The sequence below is a fragment of the Phacochoerus africanus genome, chromosome 1 (assembly GCF_016906955.1).
Source record: "Phacochoerus africanus isolate WHEZ1 chromosome 1, ROS_Pafr_v1, whole genome shotgun sequence".
NCBI lineage: Eukaryota > Metazoa > Chordata > Mammalia > Artiodactyla > Suidae > Phacochoerus > Phacochoerus africanus.
Window position 1 is genome coordinate 137,165,049 of NC_062544.1, and position 19,119 is coordinate 137,184,167.

The 19,119-nt window shown below is 37.1% G+C and overlaps 1 protein-coding gene and 1 non-coding gene across 7 annotated transcripts in view; one reads left to right on the forward strand and one right to left on the reverse strand.

The window, feature by feature from the left end:
- Positions 1-19,119, forward strand: part of CHL1 (cell adhesion molecule L1 like) — a 217,885-nt gene that overhangs the window by 81,703 nt on the left and 117,063 nt on the right. The window lies entirely within an intron of this gene.
- On the reverse strand, positions 14,506-14,607 carry LOC125114121 (U6 spliceosomal RNA). Its single transcript, XR_007131703.1, has one exon. It is a non-coding gene; the product is annotated as a U6 spliceosomal RNA (small nuclear RNA).

The window sequence follows — 19,119 nt, forward strand, 5'->3', positions numbered from 1 at the left end:
GTGGTTAACGAATCCGAGTAGGAACCATGAGGTTTCGGGTTCGGTCCCTGGCCTTGCTCAGTGGGTTAAGGATCCGGTGTTGCCCTGAGCTGTGGTGTAGGTTGCAGAGGCGGCTTGGATCCCGCATTGCTATGGCTCTGGCGTAGGCCGTCAGCTACAACTCCAATTGGACCCCTAGCCTGGGAACCTCCATATGCCGCGGAAGCGGCCCTAGAAAAGGCAGAAAGACAAAAAACAAAAACAAAACAAAACAAAATTGTTTTGGGAATTCCCTTGTGGTTCAGTGGGTTAAGCATCTGGTGTTGTCATTGCTGTGGCTTTAATTATACCTGTGGTGCAGGTTTGGTCCCTGGCTTGGAAACTTTCACAGGCCATGAGTGCAGCCGGGAAAAAAAAAAAAAAGTAAAATAAAGAACCAAGAATTAGTATCTAGTGCCCAGATTGTGAGACCAGGAGAGACCATTGTTTAATGGTCTCTGTATGTATATACACACATAACATCAACACACATAATTGGTCTGTTGGTTGAACATAGCAGTATTGAGTCCCGTATAATTTCTCATCCTCTACTGCATTCATCCCGTATTTTACTTTTATCCATTTCAGGACTGAAAATTGCTTGCACCTCAGACTGCAGTCACTGAGCCTATGGTTTATTTCTCTTACCACATACTGTGAAAATTAGGCAAAAAAGTGCCATTCAGAACTTAAGTTGTTTTTATACTAATAATTTGAAAGGAATAAGTAACTTATTTAGGTAGCTTTATTTCTAAATGGTAAATTTGCTTACTCTTCTTATTCTCTATTTGCCCATTTCCTCCTATTATCTTTGACATGCTATTTGTAATTGATGTAGGAAAGAGAATTGACTCAGAAGTCAATAAAGTAAGCCTGTGACACATTGGCTTATTATATAATGCAAATGTTTTCTTTCAACATCTTTTCTATAATGAAGTTTTATTGCTACAGTTTAGAGAGATTTTACATCTGTGCCTGTAATATAATTATAAAAGTTACTTCCAGTGTAGGCACTTGTGTTTTATCTCATGTAGCAGAGATATGAATGTGAGTGAGTGTGTGTGCGTGTGCGTGTGTGTGTGTGTGTGTGTGTGTGTGTTGGGGGGAAGCGTGGTCGCTTCGGTACTTCCTCAACTCATGACTGAAACTCTTGTTCTAATTCAAGGAAGAAATAAAGAGCTCTTCAAAATTTATAATACTGAATACTTTGTTCATCTTCTCTGTGGAAATTAACCCAGGAAGCAAATTAAAATTATAAGACTGTCCAAAACAGTTACTTTGCTTAAATGAATATATTTGACCACTACCTTCTATGATTTTAACCTTTTTAGACATTATCTCTGGGGACAGTTTTTCTTAGGGCCTATGGGAGATTCCATTGAAATTACTTACTAGATGTTGAAGTTCCCCCCACAATCCCCACTGTGCTAAGTGGGAGCTGATCTGGGAGCTGTCGTGTTTGGAAAATACCGTGGTGCCATGAGTTAATTTCATACCCGTCATGAAATCTTTGCAGGAGATCCCAGGGGGGCCTTTCTGTGTCTCACAGCACTGCAAGCCATTCGTTAGTTCCTTTCAAAGCGATGACCCATGGCCAAGAGATCTTGTCGCAACATATGGCAACACCTGTCACCAAGTTTCATGATTGGCATAAAATTAACCTGTTTTCCTCTTTGATTTGCTGCTTTTTAACAATATCCATAAAAAGGATGAGTAGAAGCTGCATTCAAAAGCAATTTACTGTCACTTCAAGAAGAATAATGGTGGCTTTTGGATACTGGACTCAAGGAACAAACCATTTTCTTGCAGAAGTACACACACAGTTATTCAATAAATGTGGTGTTTTATGATGTAAAGAGTGGCAGTCTGCAAATCTTAGGAAGCAATGTTGTAGTATCTGAACTCTATTAAGGATGGGAATAAGGTGAGAAAGGATGTTATTTTCAAACTGTGAAAGAAAAAGCTAGGAAGCTTGGATTCAAGATAAGAGTTGCTGTTTTAAATGGTTTCAAGCAATGTGGGATTGCTCTGATATCTTTGTAAATTTCTCAAGACCAAATCTTAGGATTCTTATGGGAATATGCATAAAATGGACCTATAGAATAACATTTCAACATTATGGCATTATGACAGGTATCTATAGAAAAAAAATAGATTAATGAGGTTTAGCCTTTAGAAATTTTCAGTTACTTTTAAGGATAAGACCAGAGAAGAAAATATCCAGCTACTTATCTGTGGTTTTCCACTTTCTTGAAATAAAAATTGACCTAATGATTCCTCAGTGAAAAAGATAACATTAAATTACCATACTAATCTTGACTTAAATATCTTTTTGCATCTTTTAACTTCTTAAGAGGTTTATTTTGCATTTGGAGAAAAGGGAACTCTACTACACTTTTGGTGAGAATGTAAGTTGATACAGCCACTGTAGAAAAGAATACAGAGGTTCCTAAGAATACTAAAGATAGAGTTACCATATGAGCCAGCAATGGTGTTCCTGAGCACATATACAGACAAATCTTTAATTCAAAAAGATACATGGGCTTCCGTGTTCATAGCAACACTATTGACAATAGCCAAGAAAATGGAAAGAAACTAAATGTCCAACAGATGAATAGATAAAGAAGATGTAGTGCATATATACAATGGAATACTACTTAGCCTCAAAAAAGGATGAAATAATGCCATTTGCAGCAGCATGGGTACAACTAGAGATTATCATACTAAGTGAAGAAAGTCAAATAGAGACAGACAAATACTATATGATATCACTTAGGTTCATTAGTGCCATATTTTATATTTCACTTATCTATGAAACAAATAGATGCATGTATAAGGAGAACAGACTTGTGGTTGTTGAAGGGGAGGGGGCTGCAGGACAGATACAGTGGGAGGTTGGGATTAGCAGATGTAAGTTATACATGGAAGGGATAAACAACAAGGTCCTACTGTAAAGCACAGAAAGCTAGAGTCAATGACCTATGATAAACCATAATGGAAAAGAATATAAAAAAAGCATGTGTGTGTATAAATGTATGTAACTGAATCATGATTCTTTTATTATACATATTATATAACATATACTCATACATATTTATGTAACTGAATCACTTTGCTATGCAGCAGAAATTAACAAACATTGTAAGTATACTTCAATTAAAGAAACAGTATCTGGAGAGGGCTTGGTAACACATATGTCTTTAGTCTGTACCTGCCTTGTAGATCTGGTACATTTCTACCTCCAGATCATATTGCCAAAGTTAATTTGTGAAAAGATCTATTGAACTGGTTTAAAAGTAAACATTCATAAAGTTAAGTAAAATAGGAACAAACCCAAATGTTTTTCAAGTTCATGTGATCTAGGATGAATCCTACAGTTTAGAAAAGCAAATGTTAAGTTATAAGTTTCACTAAAATAGGCATGTTTTGGGAGTTCTCTTGTGGCTCAGCAGGTTAAGGATCTGGCATTGTCCCTTTAGTGGCTCAGGTCACTGCTTTGGCATGGGTTCAGTCCCTACCCCTGGAACTTCCACATGCTGTGAGTGCGGCCAAAAAATAGGCAAGTTGGGTTTACTATTATCAGAGGGAAAAAAGTTTATTTTAATTGAGGGCGCAATTATTTTCTTTTTTCTTTCTTTTTTGCTTTTTTTGGGGGAGATGGGGGTGCACACATGGAGCATATGGAAGTTCCAAGGCTAGAGGTTGAATTGGAGTTGCAGCTGCTGGCCTATGCCACAACCACAGAAACACAGGATTTGAGCTGGGTCTGCAACCTACACCAGAGCTTATAGCCATGCCATATCTTTAACCCACTGAGTGAAGCCCGGGATCAAACCCATATCCTCTTGAATACTAGTTGGGTTCTTTACCACTAAGCCATAGTGGGAGAGGGGAGAGTTATTTTCAATAGCTTATTTCTTTTTCTTAAGTTAAATGTTTTTTAGATTCTGTGAGTTTTAATATTCAGATACAATAAATAACAGGGATGAATTTGGTCATCTTTTCCCTTTTTTCTCTCCAATCTGGACTGAATTCTGGAGTGATCAGTTTTTCCTGGCATTTCTTAAATGGTCTTTATTATTCAGTGAATTCCCCTTGAAAGTATAAACATTAGTCTTTTGTATGGTTTTAGAAATTGATGGCTGGTGTTCTCAAAGGATGGTGGTTTGGGATGATTGAAAGAGTAGCACAAAGAGCAGAGTTAAAACAGTAGAGAAACAGGAAAGACAGTACTAGAGACAAAGGGAGGAGAGGGCTGCAATTGTGAAATAATCTGAAGTAGGGAGTTCAGATTTAAAGCCTGCTTAGATTTGATTAATAGATACTGTAAAGATGAAATGCTGAGCCAAAGGGGAAAAAGGGCACTGGAAGTCCCTTGAAAACGTATTAATGCCTTTACTTGGTAAGCAGTGCCTTTTTTTTTTTTTTTTCGTACTTAGTATAAAACCATTGAAAGAAAATAGAGTCCTTTTTTTCTCACATTGTCTAGTGTTTAGTTTTTTCTAAAAAAAGCTGACTATGGTTATTTTTAGACAAAGGTCAAATTTCCACTAGATGAAGAGGGAAATAAATAAAGAGTTCCCTACTGGTGCTATATGTGTCTTACAGAATATCTTTGCTAAATTAGGATCAAGATAAAACTTTTTTAGAAAACCAGTTCTAAAGAATGGTACTGGTAGGCTGAGATACTTATTTGAATTTCAGCAACAGTGATTATAGTTGGTACTTTAACAGAATGGGAGATGTTGTAGGTTTTTTTCAAAAGACTATAAGGTTGACATGGATGGTGTCTAAATTGTTTTCTAATAAAATTTGTCAAGCAAGTTGATAATTAGTCTTTTTATGAATTTTTAAAAATTGAAATGTTGATATATAATATTATGCTAGTTTTAGGTATACAGCATAGCAATTCAGTTATATGTATATCATACACAAATATTCTTCAGATTTTCTTCCTTTATAGGTTACTTTAAAATACTGAGTATAATTCCCTGTGCCATGCAGTAGGTCCTTGTTACTTAATCTATTTTATGTATAGTAGCATTTAGCATTATCTTTCCCCACCACCCTCCTTTTTCCTGATTCCACTTGTGATATTACATGATATTTACCTTTGGCTTAATTCACTTAGTATAATAATCTCTAGTTGCATTTATGTTGTTGCATTATTTCATTCTTTTTGTGGCTGAGTAATATTTCATTGTATACATGTACCGCATCTTCTCTATCCATTTATCTGTTCATGGATATTTAGGTTGTTTCCATGTCTTGGCTGTTGTAAATAGTGCTGCAGTGAACATTGGGGTGCATGTGTCTTTTTGAATTATGCTTTTCTATGGATATGTCCAGGAGTAGGAGTGCAGGATCATATGATAACTCTATTTTAGCTTTTTAATATTGGTGTCTCGTTTTCCTATATAAATTTAAAAAGTTTTGTTCTAGTTCTGTGAAAAATGCCATTGGTAATTTGATAGGTATTGCAATGAATCTGATGATTGCCTTCAGTATTTAGTCATCTTGACAATAGTAATTCTTTCAGCCCAAGGACACAGTATATCTTTCCATCTGTTTTCATCTGTGTGTTTTATTACTTATATCCCTGTCTTAGAGTTTCCTGAGTATAAATCCTTTGCCTGCTTAGGTTTATTCCTAGGTAGTTCATTCTTTTTGATGTGATGGTAAATGGGATTGTTTAATTCCTTAATTTCTCTTTCTCATCTTTCATTGCTAGTGTACAAAAATGCAAGAGATTTCTGAGTGTTAATTTTGTAGCCTGCAACTTAACCAGATTCATTGATGAATCTAGCAGTTATCTGGTAGTATCTTTAGAATTTTTTATGTATAGTATTATGTCATCTGCAAACAGTGACAATTGAAGTTATTCTTTTCTGATTTGGTTCTCTTTTCTTTCTTTCTTTTTTTTTTTGAATGTCATGGATAGGACTTGGAAAAACTATGTTGAATAAAAGGGGTAAAAGTGGACATCCTTGTCTTGTTCCTGATTTTCAAGGAGATGCTTTCAGCCTTTCACCATTAAGTATCATGTTAGCTGAAGGTTTGTCCATATGGCCTTTATTATGTTGAGGTGGGTTCCCTCTTTGTCCACTTTGTGGAGAGTTTTGATCAGAAGTGGATGTTGAATTTTATCACAAGCTTTTTCTGCATCTACTGAGATGATATGGTTTTGATTCCTCATTATGTTAATGTGATGTATCAATTTGACTGACATGTGGATATTGAAAAATTCTTGTATGCCTGAGATAAATCCCACTTGATCACAGCATACGATCCTTTTGATATATAGTTGGATTTTGTTTTTGCTAATTTTTTGAGAATTTTTGCATCTATGTTAATTGATAGTGGCCCGTAATTTTCTTTTATTGTGCATCAACCTGTATCAGGTTGATTATGTCCTTGTAGAATGAGTTCAGAAGTGTTCCTTTATCTGTGGTGTATTGGGATTGTTTTAGACATGTAGGTGTTAAGTCTAAATCTTTAATAGAATTCACCTGTGAAACCATCTGGTCCTGAACTTTCGCTTGTTGGGAGTTTTTAAATTACAGTTTCAATTTTGGTGCTTGCAATAGATTTGTTCATGCTTGCTATTTCTTCTTGGTTCAGTTTTGGGAGATTGTATCTTTATAAGAATTTTTTTGTTTCTTCTATACTATTTCATTGGTATATATTTGCCAGTAGGTAATCTCTTATGGTCCTTTGTATTTCTCTGATGTCAGTTGTAACTTCTTTATCATTTCTAAATTTAAAGTTTTTTTTTAATCAATTTTGTTGTTCATTTCAAAGAACCAGCTTTTGTTTTTAATGATTTTTTTAAATTGTTTTCTCTGTCTCTATTCCATTAATTTCTATTATGATCTTTATGATTTCTCTCTTGCTACTACCTTTGGGTGTTTGTTCTTCTTTCTCTAGTTGCTTGAGGTGTAAAGTGCGGTTGTTTGAGATTTTTCTTGTTGTCCAAGGAATGCTTATATTGTTCTAAACTTCCCTCTTAGAACTGTTCTTGCTGTATCCCATAGGTTCTGGATTGTCACATTTTCCTTTTCATTGGTCTCTAGGCAGAAATTTAGTGTTTTTAAAAGAAGAAATTAATATGTGGTAAATCATTTTATCATTAACAGCAAACTGGAGGGCCTACAGCATAATTTAGATAAGAATTAAAATGATGAAACATTTCATTACTGGTGAACCTGATTCACAACTGCTTTTGGTATTTTTACTACATGGGAGCTCATCTGAGAAAGATGAGCTGAATCTGCTTCAAGGCAAGCAGTCAAGAATGGGCATAGAGGCACAAGCCAGTGAGTTCCACCACAGTACATCATCTCCTTGACTGCAGGCACCTAGGTGACTGTTTCTGTGAGGTATCAGTGAACGGTAGCTCTTGAGATGAACTACAAGAACTTTTGTGTGCTGGTTGGATAGGTAATTTTAATAAATACTATTTTTTTGTGGGTAATGGATGACAATCTTTCCTCCCTGGCTTTAAGAGTTAACTAGTGGTAATTGCCCCCACCCCCTGCCTTAGTCAAAATGAACACACTTGTATGTGTGCGTGCACACACACACACACACACACTATATTTAAAACATTATAGAGAGAATTTTCCAATTAAGAGTGTCACACTCTTGGAGTTCACATCATGGCTCAGTGATGTGAGCCACCCAACTAATATCATACGTATATACATATATCATACATATATCACACACCCAACTAACATCCATGAGTACACAGGTTTGATCCCTGGCCTTATTCAGTGGGTTAAGAATCCGGCATTGCCATGAGCTATGGTTTAGGCCGCAGATGGGCTCACATCCTGTGTTGCTGTGGCATAGGCCAGCAGCTTCAACTCTGATTGGACTCCTAGGCTGGGAGCCTCTATATGCTGTGGGAATGGCCCTAAAAAGACCAAAAAAAAAAAAAAAGGGGGTGTCACATTCTCTAAACCAGTGGTTCTTAACTGCAGTGATTTTTGCTTCTCAAGGAATATCTGATAATGTTCAGAGATATTTTTGATTGTTACAGCTTGGGGGAAGGGAAAGGGTGGTGCTTATTTCTCATGGATAAGGATCAGTAACTCTCCTAAACATCCTGCAATGCACAGGATATCGCTCCACAGCAAAGAATTATCCAGCCCACAATATTAGTAGCGTTAAGGCTGTAAAATCTTGGAATTGTTTTGAGTAACTTAGTCTCCTTAGTTCAGTATTTCAGAGTCACTCATTTTTACACTTCTACTCCCCAAGAAATTTCCTGGGGAGCATGAGAATCTGCATGACTTAAGTATGCATAGAAAGGGTCTCATATCCAAGTATTTAGGCCTGTGCTATCTTTTCATTTCTTGCTTGTTTTCAATATCATGCTCTGCCATTAGTATTAAATGTCTAAGTCACTCAGTCATGATCAGCACCTTAGCCTCTTGTAAATTATGAGGTTGGTCAAGTTGTGATTACATCAGTTCTTTTGCATTACCATGGCCCAGAAATCCTCTGGTTTTAATTCTCTATCTCAGATCTGGTTCACTATTGTCTTGGAGAATGGAGGGAACAAAAAGTGTCCATCAAGCTGAGAAGGCATCTCGAGACTGAAAAATGACACAAGTAGTTTAATTATGTAGGATTGGGAAGACAAATATCTGGAATCATTTGCAGCTACATTATGCACTACAAAGGGGCTGCTCAGACAATTTTATAGTGAACTTACAGTGCAAAGATAGGTGCCTGGAAACAGAAGTCCTAAGACTTCCTAAGTTGAGATTTTTGAATGGCTCACTAGTCTTGTAGGAATGCATCAGTGAAAGTTTTCATCATTTTTTGGGGACTAACAGAACTGATAGCATAGAGACCACCTGTTCCTAATGATAAGTAAACAATATCTATAAAGTTCAAAGCCCTTGATGACAGAAGTTATTTACCATGCAATATAGTCCTGGGTAGGATCAGTGGAAGGACAGAAGAAAATGCAAGGGCAAAAGATGGTATCAGTTATGCTAATAGCCATGCATAGTGCTAGGCTTCTCTGAGTCTTAGCCAGATCACCTATCCAGCTCATCCACTGAGCCTGTGATAGTTAATTTTATGTATTGATTAAGCCACAGTGCCAAGATATTTGGTCAAACATTAGATGTTTCTGTGAAGGTATTTTTTGGATGAGATTAATATTTAAATTGGTAGGCTATGAATAAAGCAGATTACAGAAAAGAAGGTGGAGTGGAAGGACTAGATTTCACCTCCTCTCATGAGAAAACCAAAATTACAATTAACTGCTGAACAACCATTGACAAAATAGACTGAAAACTACCAAAAAAGGTACCCTATACCTAAAGACAAAGAAGAGGCTCGCAATGAGATGTAGGAAGGGCACTTACATGGTATAAGCAATCCAATACATGCTGGGTGGGCAGCCAACAGACTGTAAAATAACTATATCTCAGACATGCTCCCGCAGGAGTGAAAGTTCTAAACCTCACATCAGGTTCCCCAGACTGAGGGTCTGGCATTGGAAGGAGGAGTCTGAGGAACATTTGGCATTGAAGGCCAGTGGGGCTTGAGCAGGGAGCTTCACAGGACTAAGGAAAACAGAGGCTCTACTTTTGGAAGGCACACAAAGGGTTTCATGTGCACTGGGTCCAAGGATAAAGCAGAGACTTTGTTGAATCTGAGTAAGACCTATCTGTGGGTCTTGGAGGGTCTTCTGGGAAAGCAGAAGTCAGCTGTGACTCAGTGGACATTGGAGGTAGAAGTCCCAGGGAATAATCATTGGCATTTGTGCCCCTGGAGGCTGCAATCTTGGAAAAATATGGCTCCACCCATCAATGCTGAGAATCCCTAGCCCAAACAACAAACGGGGTGGAAACACAACCCCACCCATCAGCAAACAAGCTGCTAAAGTCCTTCTAGGCATGCACTCCCTCTAATCACACCCAGAGACAAGGCACCAGAGGGACAAGACTTAGCTCTAGTTCTTCCCATTAGGAAGCCTTCCACAAGCCTCTGTATCAACTTGACCCACATTGGGACAGGTAACAGAAGCAACGTTACATTAAATGGAACATACATCATGATCAAATGGAATTTATTCCAGGGATGCAAGGATTTTTCAATATCTGCAATTAAGTGTTTTATACTATATTAACAAATTGAAGAATAACAACTATGTAATCTTCTCAATAGATGAAGAAAAAACTTTTGACGAAATCCAAGACCTATTTATGATAAAAACCCTTTGGAAAGTGGGCATAGAGGAAAGTTGCCTGAACATAATTAAGGCCATATATGACAGACCCACAGCTGACAGCACTATCAACTGAAAGCATTTCCACTAAGAACAGAAACAAGACAAGGATGTCTACTCTCCCCACTTTTTTTCAGTGTTATTTTGGAAGTCCTAGCTGTGGCATTCAGAGAAATAAAAGAAAAGGATCCAAATTGGAAGGGAAGAAGTAAAACTGTTGCTGTTGGCAGCTGACATGATACTGTACATAGAATATCCTAAAAAATTCAATCAGAAAACTGCTAGACTTCATCACTGATTTTGGTAAATTTATAGGATACAAAATTAATACACAGAAATCTTAGATTTCTATACACTAACAATAAAAGGTCAGAAAGAAATTAAGGAAACCATCCCCTTCAGCATCCCATCAAGAAGAATAAAATATCTAGGAATACACCTCCCTAAGGAGGCAAAAGAGTTGTACTCTGAAAACTATAACACGCTGCTAAAAGAAATCAAAGATGACACAATCGGATGGAAAAATATACCATGTTCTTAGATTGGAAGAATCAATATTGTCAAAATGACTGTACTACCCAAGGCAATCTGCAGATTCATTTCAATCCCTATCAAATTACCAAAAGCATTTTTCACAGAACTAGAACAAAACATTTGAAAATTTGTATGGAAACATAAAGATCTCAAGTAGCCAAAGCAATCTTGAGAAAGAAAAATGGAGTTAAATGAATCAGGCTTCTTGACCTCAGACTCTACTACAAAGCTGTAGTCCTCGAAAGAGTATGGCATTGACACAAAAACAGAAACATAGATCAGTGGAACAGGATACAAAACCTAGAGATAAACCTACATACTTATGGTAAACTAATCTACAACATAATCTGCAACAAATGCAAGAATATACAATGGAGAAAAGACAGTCTCTTTAAAAGTGGTGCTAGGAAAACTGGACAGATACATGTAAAAGGATGAAATTAGAACACTGTCTAACACCATACACAAAAATAAACTCAAAATAGACTAAAGACCTAAATATGAGACTGGTTACTATAAAACTCTTAGAGGAAAACAGAACTTCTCTGACAAACTGCAGATTTTTGGATCCACCTCCTAGAGTGATGAAAATAAAAACACTAAACAAATGGGACCTAATTAAGCTTAAAAGATTTTGCACAGCAAAAGAATCTATAAACAAAACAAAAAAACACCCCACAGAATGGGAGAAAATATTTTCAAATAAAGCAATTGGTAAGGGATTAATCTCAAAAAATACAAAGATCTTATTTAGCTGAATAACCAAAAAATTGCTCAATATCCAAAAAATTGCTCAATCAAAAAAAAAAAAAATGGGCAGACGATCTAAGTACACATTTCTCCAAAGATAGACAGCAAAAAAACAAAAACAAAAACATGAAACTATGCTCAACATCATTAATTATTAGAGAATTGAAAATCAAAATTACTATGAGGTACCACCTTACTCCAGCCAGAATGTCCATGATCAAAAAAGCTCCAAACAGGATTTCCTGTCGTGGCGCAGCAGAAACAAATCTGACTAGGAACCATGAGGTTGCGGATTCCATCCCTGGTCTTGCTCAGTGGGTTAGGGATCCAGCGTTGCTGTGAGCTGTGGTGTAGGTCACAGATGCGGCTGGGATCTGGAGTGGCAGTGGCTGTGGTGTAGGCTGGCAGCTATAGCTCTGATTAGACCTCTGGCCTGGGAACCTCCATATGCCGTGGGTGTGGTGCTAAAAAGACAAACACACAAACACACAAAAAGCTCCAAACAATTAATGCTGAAAAGGGAGTGGAGAAGAGGGAACTCTCTTACATTGTTGGTGAGAATGTAAATTGGTACATCCACTCTGGAAAACAGTATGGAGGTTCCTAAACCTAAAATAAATAGAACTGTTGTATGATCCAGCAATCTCCCTGTCTGGAGAAAATCATAATTTGAAAAGATACATGCACCCCTATGTTCATTGCAGCACTATTTACAATATCCAAGACGTAGAAGTAACCTAAATTTCCATCAACAGAGGAATGGAAAAAGAAGCTATGATACATCTACTTATGATACTAAGTGAAAGCAAACATCATAAAGTATCACTTATATGTGGAATCTAAAAAAAGGATACAAATGAATTTATTCGCAAAACAGAAATAGACTCGCAGACTGTGAAAACCAGCTTAATATTACCAAAGGGGGGAAATTAGGGAAGGGATGGACTCGGGGTTTGGAATTTGCATATGCACATTGTGGTATATGGGGTGACTGGCCAACAGAGGATGTGCTGTATAGCACAGGGAAGTCTTACCCAATATTCTGTGATAATCTGTATGGGAAAAGAATTGAAAAGAATGGGTGTGTGTATAAATAATTGAATCACTTTGTATAGCAGAAATTATCACAACATTTTATATAACTCTCTTTTATAAAAAACTTTAAAAAAATGAAAAAAAGACATGGGAAAACATTTTTAATTTAAAAAAATAAAGCAGATTTTCCTCTATGAGTGTGGGTGGGCCTTATACAATCAGTTGAATGCTTTACTAGAACAGCATCTGACCTTCCTTGGAAGGAAAGAAGAGGAAAGAAGTCTGCCAGCAGAATGGCTTTGGACTCAGATGAAACTCTGTCCTGGGTCTCCAGCCTCTTGGCTTACTCTGCACATTTTGGAGTTAAGAAGCCCCACAATTGTTTGAGCCAGTTCCTTAAAATAAATCTACTTTTATCCTCATCTATATATCTATGTACATGCTGGGTTTTTTCTGTTTCCCTGGAGTCTTCTTGGTATAGTGGCTCTGTGGTTTTCTACCCATCTCTTGCTGTGTCCTCCTACAGAAACCCATGGAAACTTATGGATTTTCAATTTCTTTTTTGATATTTTTCCTGGTTGTTTTATCCATTATTGAAAATGAAGTCTCCAACTATTATTGTTGAATTGTCTATTTCTCCTTTTATTTCTATCAGTGTTTAATCACGTGATTTGGGGGTTATGGTTTAAGGCACATTTACCTTTACAATTGTATCTTCTGACAGATTGACTTATCACCATTATAAAATGTTCCTCTTTGTCTCTTAAAAAATGCTTTTTTGAAAGTCTCATATATCAAAAAGTAGTATAGGCACTCAGGATCTGTTTTGGTTACTTTATTCAAGGTATATATTTTTCTTTTACTTTCAACTAATACACATCTTTGAATCTAAAGTTTTATACTTCTGGACAGCATAGAGTTGGATCATTTTCTTTAAACCCTTTTGCCAATCTCTGCTTTTTAATTAGAGAGTTCAATCTTTTTACATTCAATATAATTACTGATACAATAGAATTGATATCTAGCATTTTGCTATTTTATATATATATATATATTTTTGTTTTTCTATTCCTCCCTTACTACCTTCTTTTGTGTTAAATATTTAAGTATGATTTTACTTGCCTTGTTTTTTTCTTTTTCTGTATTTTAAGGGTTTTTCGGTTCTGTTTTCTTAGGGCTGCACCTGTGGCATACGCAAGTTCTCAGGCTAGGAGTTGAATCAGAGCTGCAGCTGCAGGCATATACCACAGCCACAGCAACACGAGATCAAAGCCACATCTGTGACCTACACTACAGCTCACAGCAGTGCTGGATCCTTAACCCACTGAATGGGGCCAGGGATAGAACCTGCATCCTCATGGATACTAGTTGGGCTCATTACCACTGAGCCACAGTGGCAACTCCTGTATTTTAAATTTTATTTTCCTAGTGGTTACCCTGAAGATTACAATTAGCATATTATCTAAAACAATCTAACATATTGCTAACTTAATAATAGTATACAGAACCTTTGTACCAATATATTCCTGTTACTTCCTCTCTCCTTTGTGCTATTCTTGTCATATAAATTAGTATACAGATCAGTATGAAGATACAAATCCTTATACAGTGTAAGCTCAGCAATACTGTTTTAAAATTATTGCTTTTTGCCATTATCTTTTAGTCAGGAGAAAAAAGTGTCTAATATAATATCTTTTATACTTTACTGATGCTCTTTATTTTCTTGTGTAAATTCAGGTTAACATCTAGTGTCCTTTGATTTCATCATGAAGGAGTCACAAGCCTTCTTGCAAGGAAGATCTATCAACAAATTCTTATTATCTGGGAATGTCACACTTTCTTAATTTTTAAGAATCATTTTGATGGCCATTTAGCTTTTGGTTGGCCGTCAGCACGTTGAATATGTCATCCCACTGAAAAATGCCAAAGTCTTCATAAATTTGTGTGTCACCCTTACTTGGGGCCATGGTAATCTTCTCTGTATCATTTCATTTTCAGGATATGTGCTGCTAAAGCATGCACTGTGAATCCTTCTGTACTATAGTAGAAATGAAGGAGGCTTGCCAGAAGCTATTTCAACTCCTTTTTTTTTTTTTTTTTTTTTTTGCACCTGCAGCATGATTGTATTTGAGCTGCAGCTGTGGTAATGCCAGATCCTAAACCCACTGCACTGGGCTGGAAATCATACCGGCGTCTCAGCAGCCACCTGAACTGCTGCAGAGACAACAGATCCTTAACCCACAGTACCACAGTGGGAACTCCTACACCCTATCTTTATATAAATCCTGCCTTGCTATTTCTTTTTTTTTTTTTTTTTGGTCTGTTGTTGTTGTTGTTGTTGCTATTTCTTGGGCCGCACCCGCGGCATATGGAGGTTCCCAGGCTAGGGGTCGAATCGGAGCTGTAGCCACCGGCCTACGCCAGAGCCACAGCAAGGCGGGATCCGAGGCGCATCTGCAACCTACACCACAGCTCATGCCAATGCCGGATCGTTAACCTGCTGAGCAAGGGCAGGGACCGAACCCTCAACCTCATGGTTCCTAGTCAGATTCGTTAACCACTGCGCCACAATGGGAACTCCCTGCCTTGCTATTTCTAATCCAATCTATAGGTCATGCTCTGTAAAATATAGCGCCTCCAAAGGAACAAAATTTTTAATTTTCTGTCCAGGGATCTAAGTAAAATCCACTGTTTGGGCATCTGTTTGCTAAAAGCCTCTGCTCAAACTCCTTAGACTCCAGTTTTCTCCCTCATCATATGGAGAAGCAGTCTATCTACATAATTAATATATTACTCACTTGACACAGTGATTCTTAGGGAAGAAAGACACATGCCTTTCACTTGAAGAGGACATTATTATACTTTCTTCATAGGACACTTAATTAAAAACTGGTGACCAGTTCTCACTTAGAGCCAATCTCTGGAAGTATCATTAGTTTTTAATGCCAGAATGACTGTAACAGTCTCTCATATATGTTTTTATGCATTCCAATATGTTACTGTTAAAAAGAACAAGTTCTGTGGAGACACAATAAGGTAGTAGCAAGAATATAAACGTCCTGCCGTTAGCAATCACATATAGTTTATTTTAGTTCTACATAAAGTATTGTGACTGCTATAGTTTGGTTTGTGTATGCATATATCAGTCTATGCGCTACCTCTTCATCCATCCATATATCCTGCAATCCATCCATCTAGCATGTCAACTCTCCATTAGTCAGTCTGTTTGTAATTCATTTATAACATTTTTTTCTTCACAGGAATTCAGCTTGATGCTAGCTTATAGTAGTTGTCTAATAAATAATAAGTTAAATTCCAATGAGGGTTAGAGTATAGTGTAAGGCATGGGCATTCTTAAAATTGGAAGGTGGTTAATTCTTCATTGTAAGGACTATCTTGTGTAATATTGATGCTTAGCAGCAGCATCCCCTGGCTTCCCAGTATATGCCAGTGTTACGCTCCCAGTTGTGGTAACCAAAAACATCTCCAGATACTGTGAAATTTTCTGTGGAGGAAAAAAAAACAATCCCTTCCCATCCTTCTCCCCACTCAGTTGAGAACCACTGGCACAAAAGGCATTATTTTTTATCATTTTATACAAGTTTTTAAAAATCACTATTTAATAATGACTGAGGATAGGGCATTTATTGGATGAATAAATATGTTTCATATGTGTTTCTCAGGTATCCACTCTCACTCATTGAATCATACATCAGGCATCATTCAACAAGAATTTATTGTATACCTCTTATGTGCTAAGTACTTTGCTAGGTAGTGAGGATACATTAGTGGAATATGAGTCCCTGTCCTTGTGTGGCTTACTGGCTTTGGTTAGAACCAGGATGTGGGGAACTAAACAAAAGATACTAATGGTAGATGTTTTGTTGATAATAAAGGAGGGAGTTGTGAGGGAATGATGAATAACATTAGATTAGTGAACTGAGGACTCTCAGAGGTGACATTTCACTTGAAACCTAAGTAGTACCAGGACAGCAAAGTGAAGATGTGAATGAATTATTCATTCATGTAGACTGACTTCTTATGTATTCAAGGTGTATATTAGGAGTGTATAAAGGGACAATCATTTGTTGGCATATTGACTTGTCTATACATGTGAGCCGCTTTGGGATGTTTGTATGGAAATCATTAGGAACTGTTCCAAACTAATTGGAAAAATCTGATTAATTTTTAAATGAAGGTATATAATCCTACTAATGTAAAGGTATTCACTCTTATGACAAAGCCATGAAAACTGGACCATTAGAGAGAGTATGTGAGATAGGCAGACCTTAAAACATCCTCTATGACAAGAACTAGAAATTATTCAGAGAACATGACAAATAGGATTCCCACCTTCATGACATTATCTATCACTGGAGAGATGGGAGTGAATAGAGATAAGTACTAAAAGAAAATCCTGGTCTGGATATATTTACAGGAAAGCAGAGAATGAATGTTTATCTTGAACAACTTCTCTAACCTCATTAGACCCTAAAACATTAATCAGACATCCCTAATTTTTCTTTAAATTTGAATGGGACTAAGGTACGCATTTTTAAAGTAGGAATAACTATGAATAAACTGGATTGTATTCTAGATAAGTATGTGTCATTATAATAGAAAACTACCAACTTCTGAGTATGTGGATCCATTCATCACATCGTTGGTGTAGGTAATGAAGTTAAGTATAAAGTAGCACAGAATCTATCCTGTCATTCTTTGACCATCGCCATAATATAGTCTGATTTATATGTGCATGTTTTCTGTACCAATAGAAATCCCAGATAAACCTTTTGGCATATGCTTCCTTTTTACAAGCAGGTTTATCTTTTGGAAGTAAAGCTGTTTGCAAGTCTGATTGAATTATTAATTAGAGTAATGACTTCATTATCACATCCTAACCTTTCATGCCAGATGCTGGATCAGGTCAAAACTGGAGTTGCCAGTCAAGCGTCTTGATGAAATGTGAAATTCTATGAAAGAAACACAGAGACTACAAGGAAAGATGATTCTTATTTGAGGCAGACGTCATTCCAGCTGGGTGATTTGAGCATTTCAGTGAAATCTAAAGTCCCTCCCAATGTTTTCCTCTACAAATCATTGGCATGTAAAAGTAGTATCACTAGGGAAACCAAAGTATATTTTTATATTTCTATTAAGTAATTGAGTACAAAATTCAGTATCATCAGAATAAACATGATTGGATGAATAAAGGGAGCCAGAGAAGATAATCATTTCAATTCTTTGCTTAATCTTGCTTTCTAGCCTAGTAGTTAAAAATCACAAGTCTGAGAGGTCCAGCTGTGCTGCAGGGTATAAGCCCAACTCCTCCACAGCTGTGTGATCATAGGGTCTAAATAATTTGTCTGTCTCAGTTTACTCGATGCAAAATGGAGATAACACTTCTTCTTGAGCTGTGAAGATTAAATGAAATATTATACATAGCATGCATATAACATAGCTAAGGAGTATTCAATAATAGCTTTATTGTTACCAATTTGTTTTCTCCAGAAATGACTTAACAACAGAAACCCCAGCTTGTTGGGTTTTTTGGTATGTTTGTTCATTTGTTTGTTTTGCTTTTGTGGTCATTCTTAATTATGAACCTATGTGGATCTGTAATGAGGCTTGAGGTAGGAAGAAAAAATGGTTGCAGAATTTACCTTGTGGCACAATTGTTTAAGGATAAGGCATTGTGACTGCAAAAGCTTGGTCACTGCGTTGGCGTGAGTTTGAACCCTGGCCTGGGAACTTCCATGTGCCATAGGCATGGCCCCAAAATAAATAAAAAATTAAAATTATGAGAGTTCCCATTGTAGCTCAGCAGGTTTAAAACCTGACATAGTATCCTTGAGGATGCTGGTTTGATCCCTGGCCTCACTCAGTGGTTTAAGGATCCTGCATTGCTACAAGTTATGGCATAGTTTGCAGATATGACTCGAATGTGGTATTGCTGTGACTGTGGTGTAGGCCTGCAGCTGCAGCTCTGATTAGACTTTTGTCCCAGGAATTTCTACCTGCCACAGGTCCACAGGTATATGTATATGTATACATATATATATGTATACATATATATATAATTTTTTAGTAGTTACAGTGAGAGGGATGAGTGTTTCCAGACTTGAGATGACTTTTATTTAGTTTTCTCCATTATGTTTCTCTCAGTCATTTTTTTTCTCCTTCCAGTTTCATAATTGAACATAATGTCAGCAACAAATGAACAAAATTAACAGCGAACAAAATTAACTTTTTTAATTCAAAAAGTTCATTACCCATGGAGTTCCCGTCGTGGCGCAGTGGTTAACGAATCCGACTAGGAACCATGAGGTTGAGGGTTCGGTCCCTGCCCTTGCTCAGTGGGTTAACGATCCGGCGTTGCCGTGAGCTGTGGTGTAGGTTGCAGACGTGGTTCGGATCCCGCGTTGCTGTGGCTCTGGCGTAGACCGGTGGCGGCTACAGCTCCGATTGGACCCCTAGCCTGGGAACCTCCATATGCCGCGGGAGTGGCCCAAGAAATAGCAAAAAAAAAA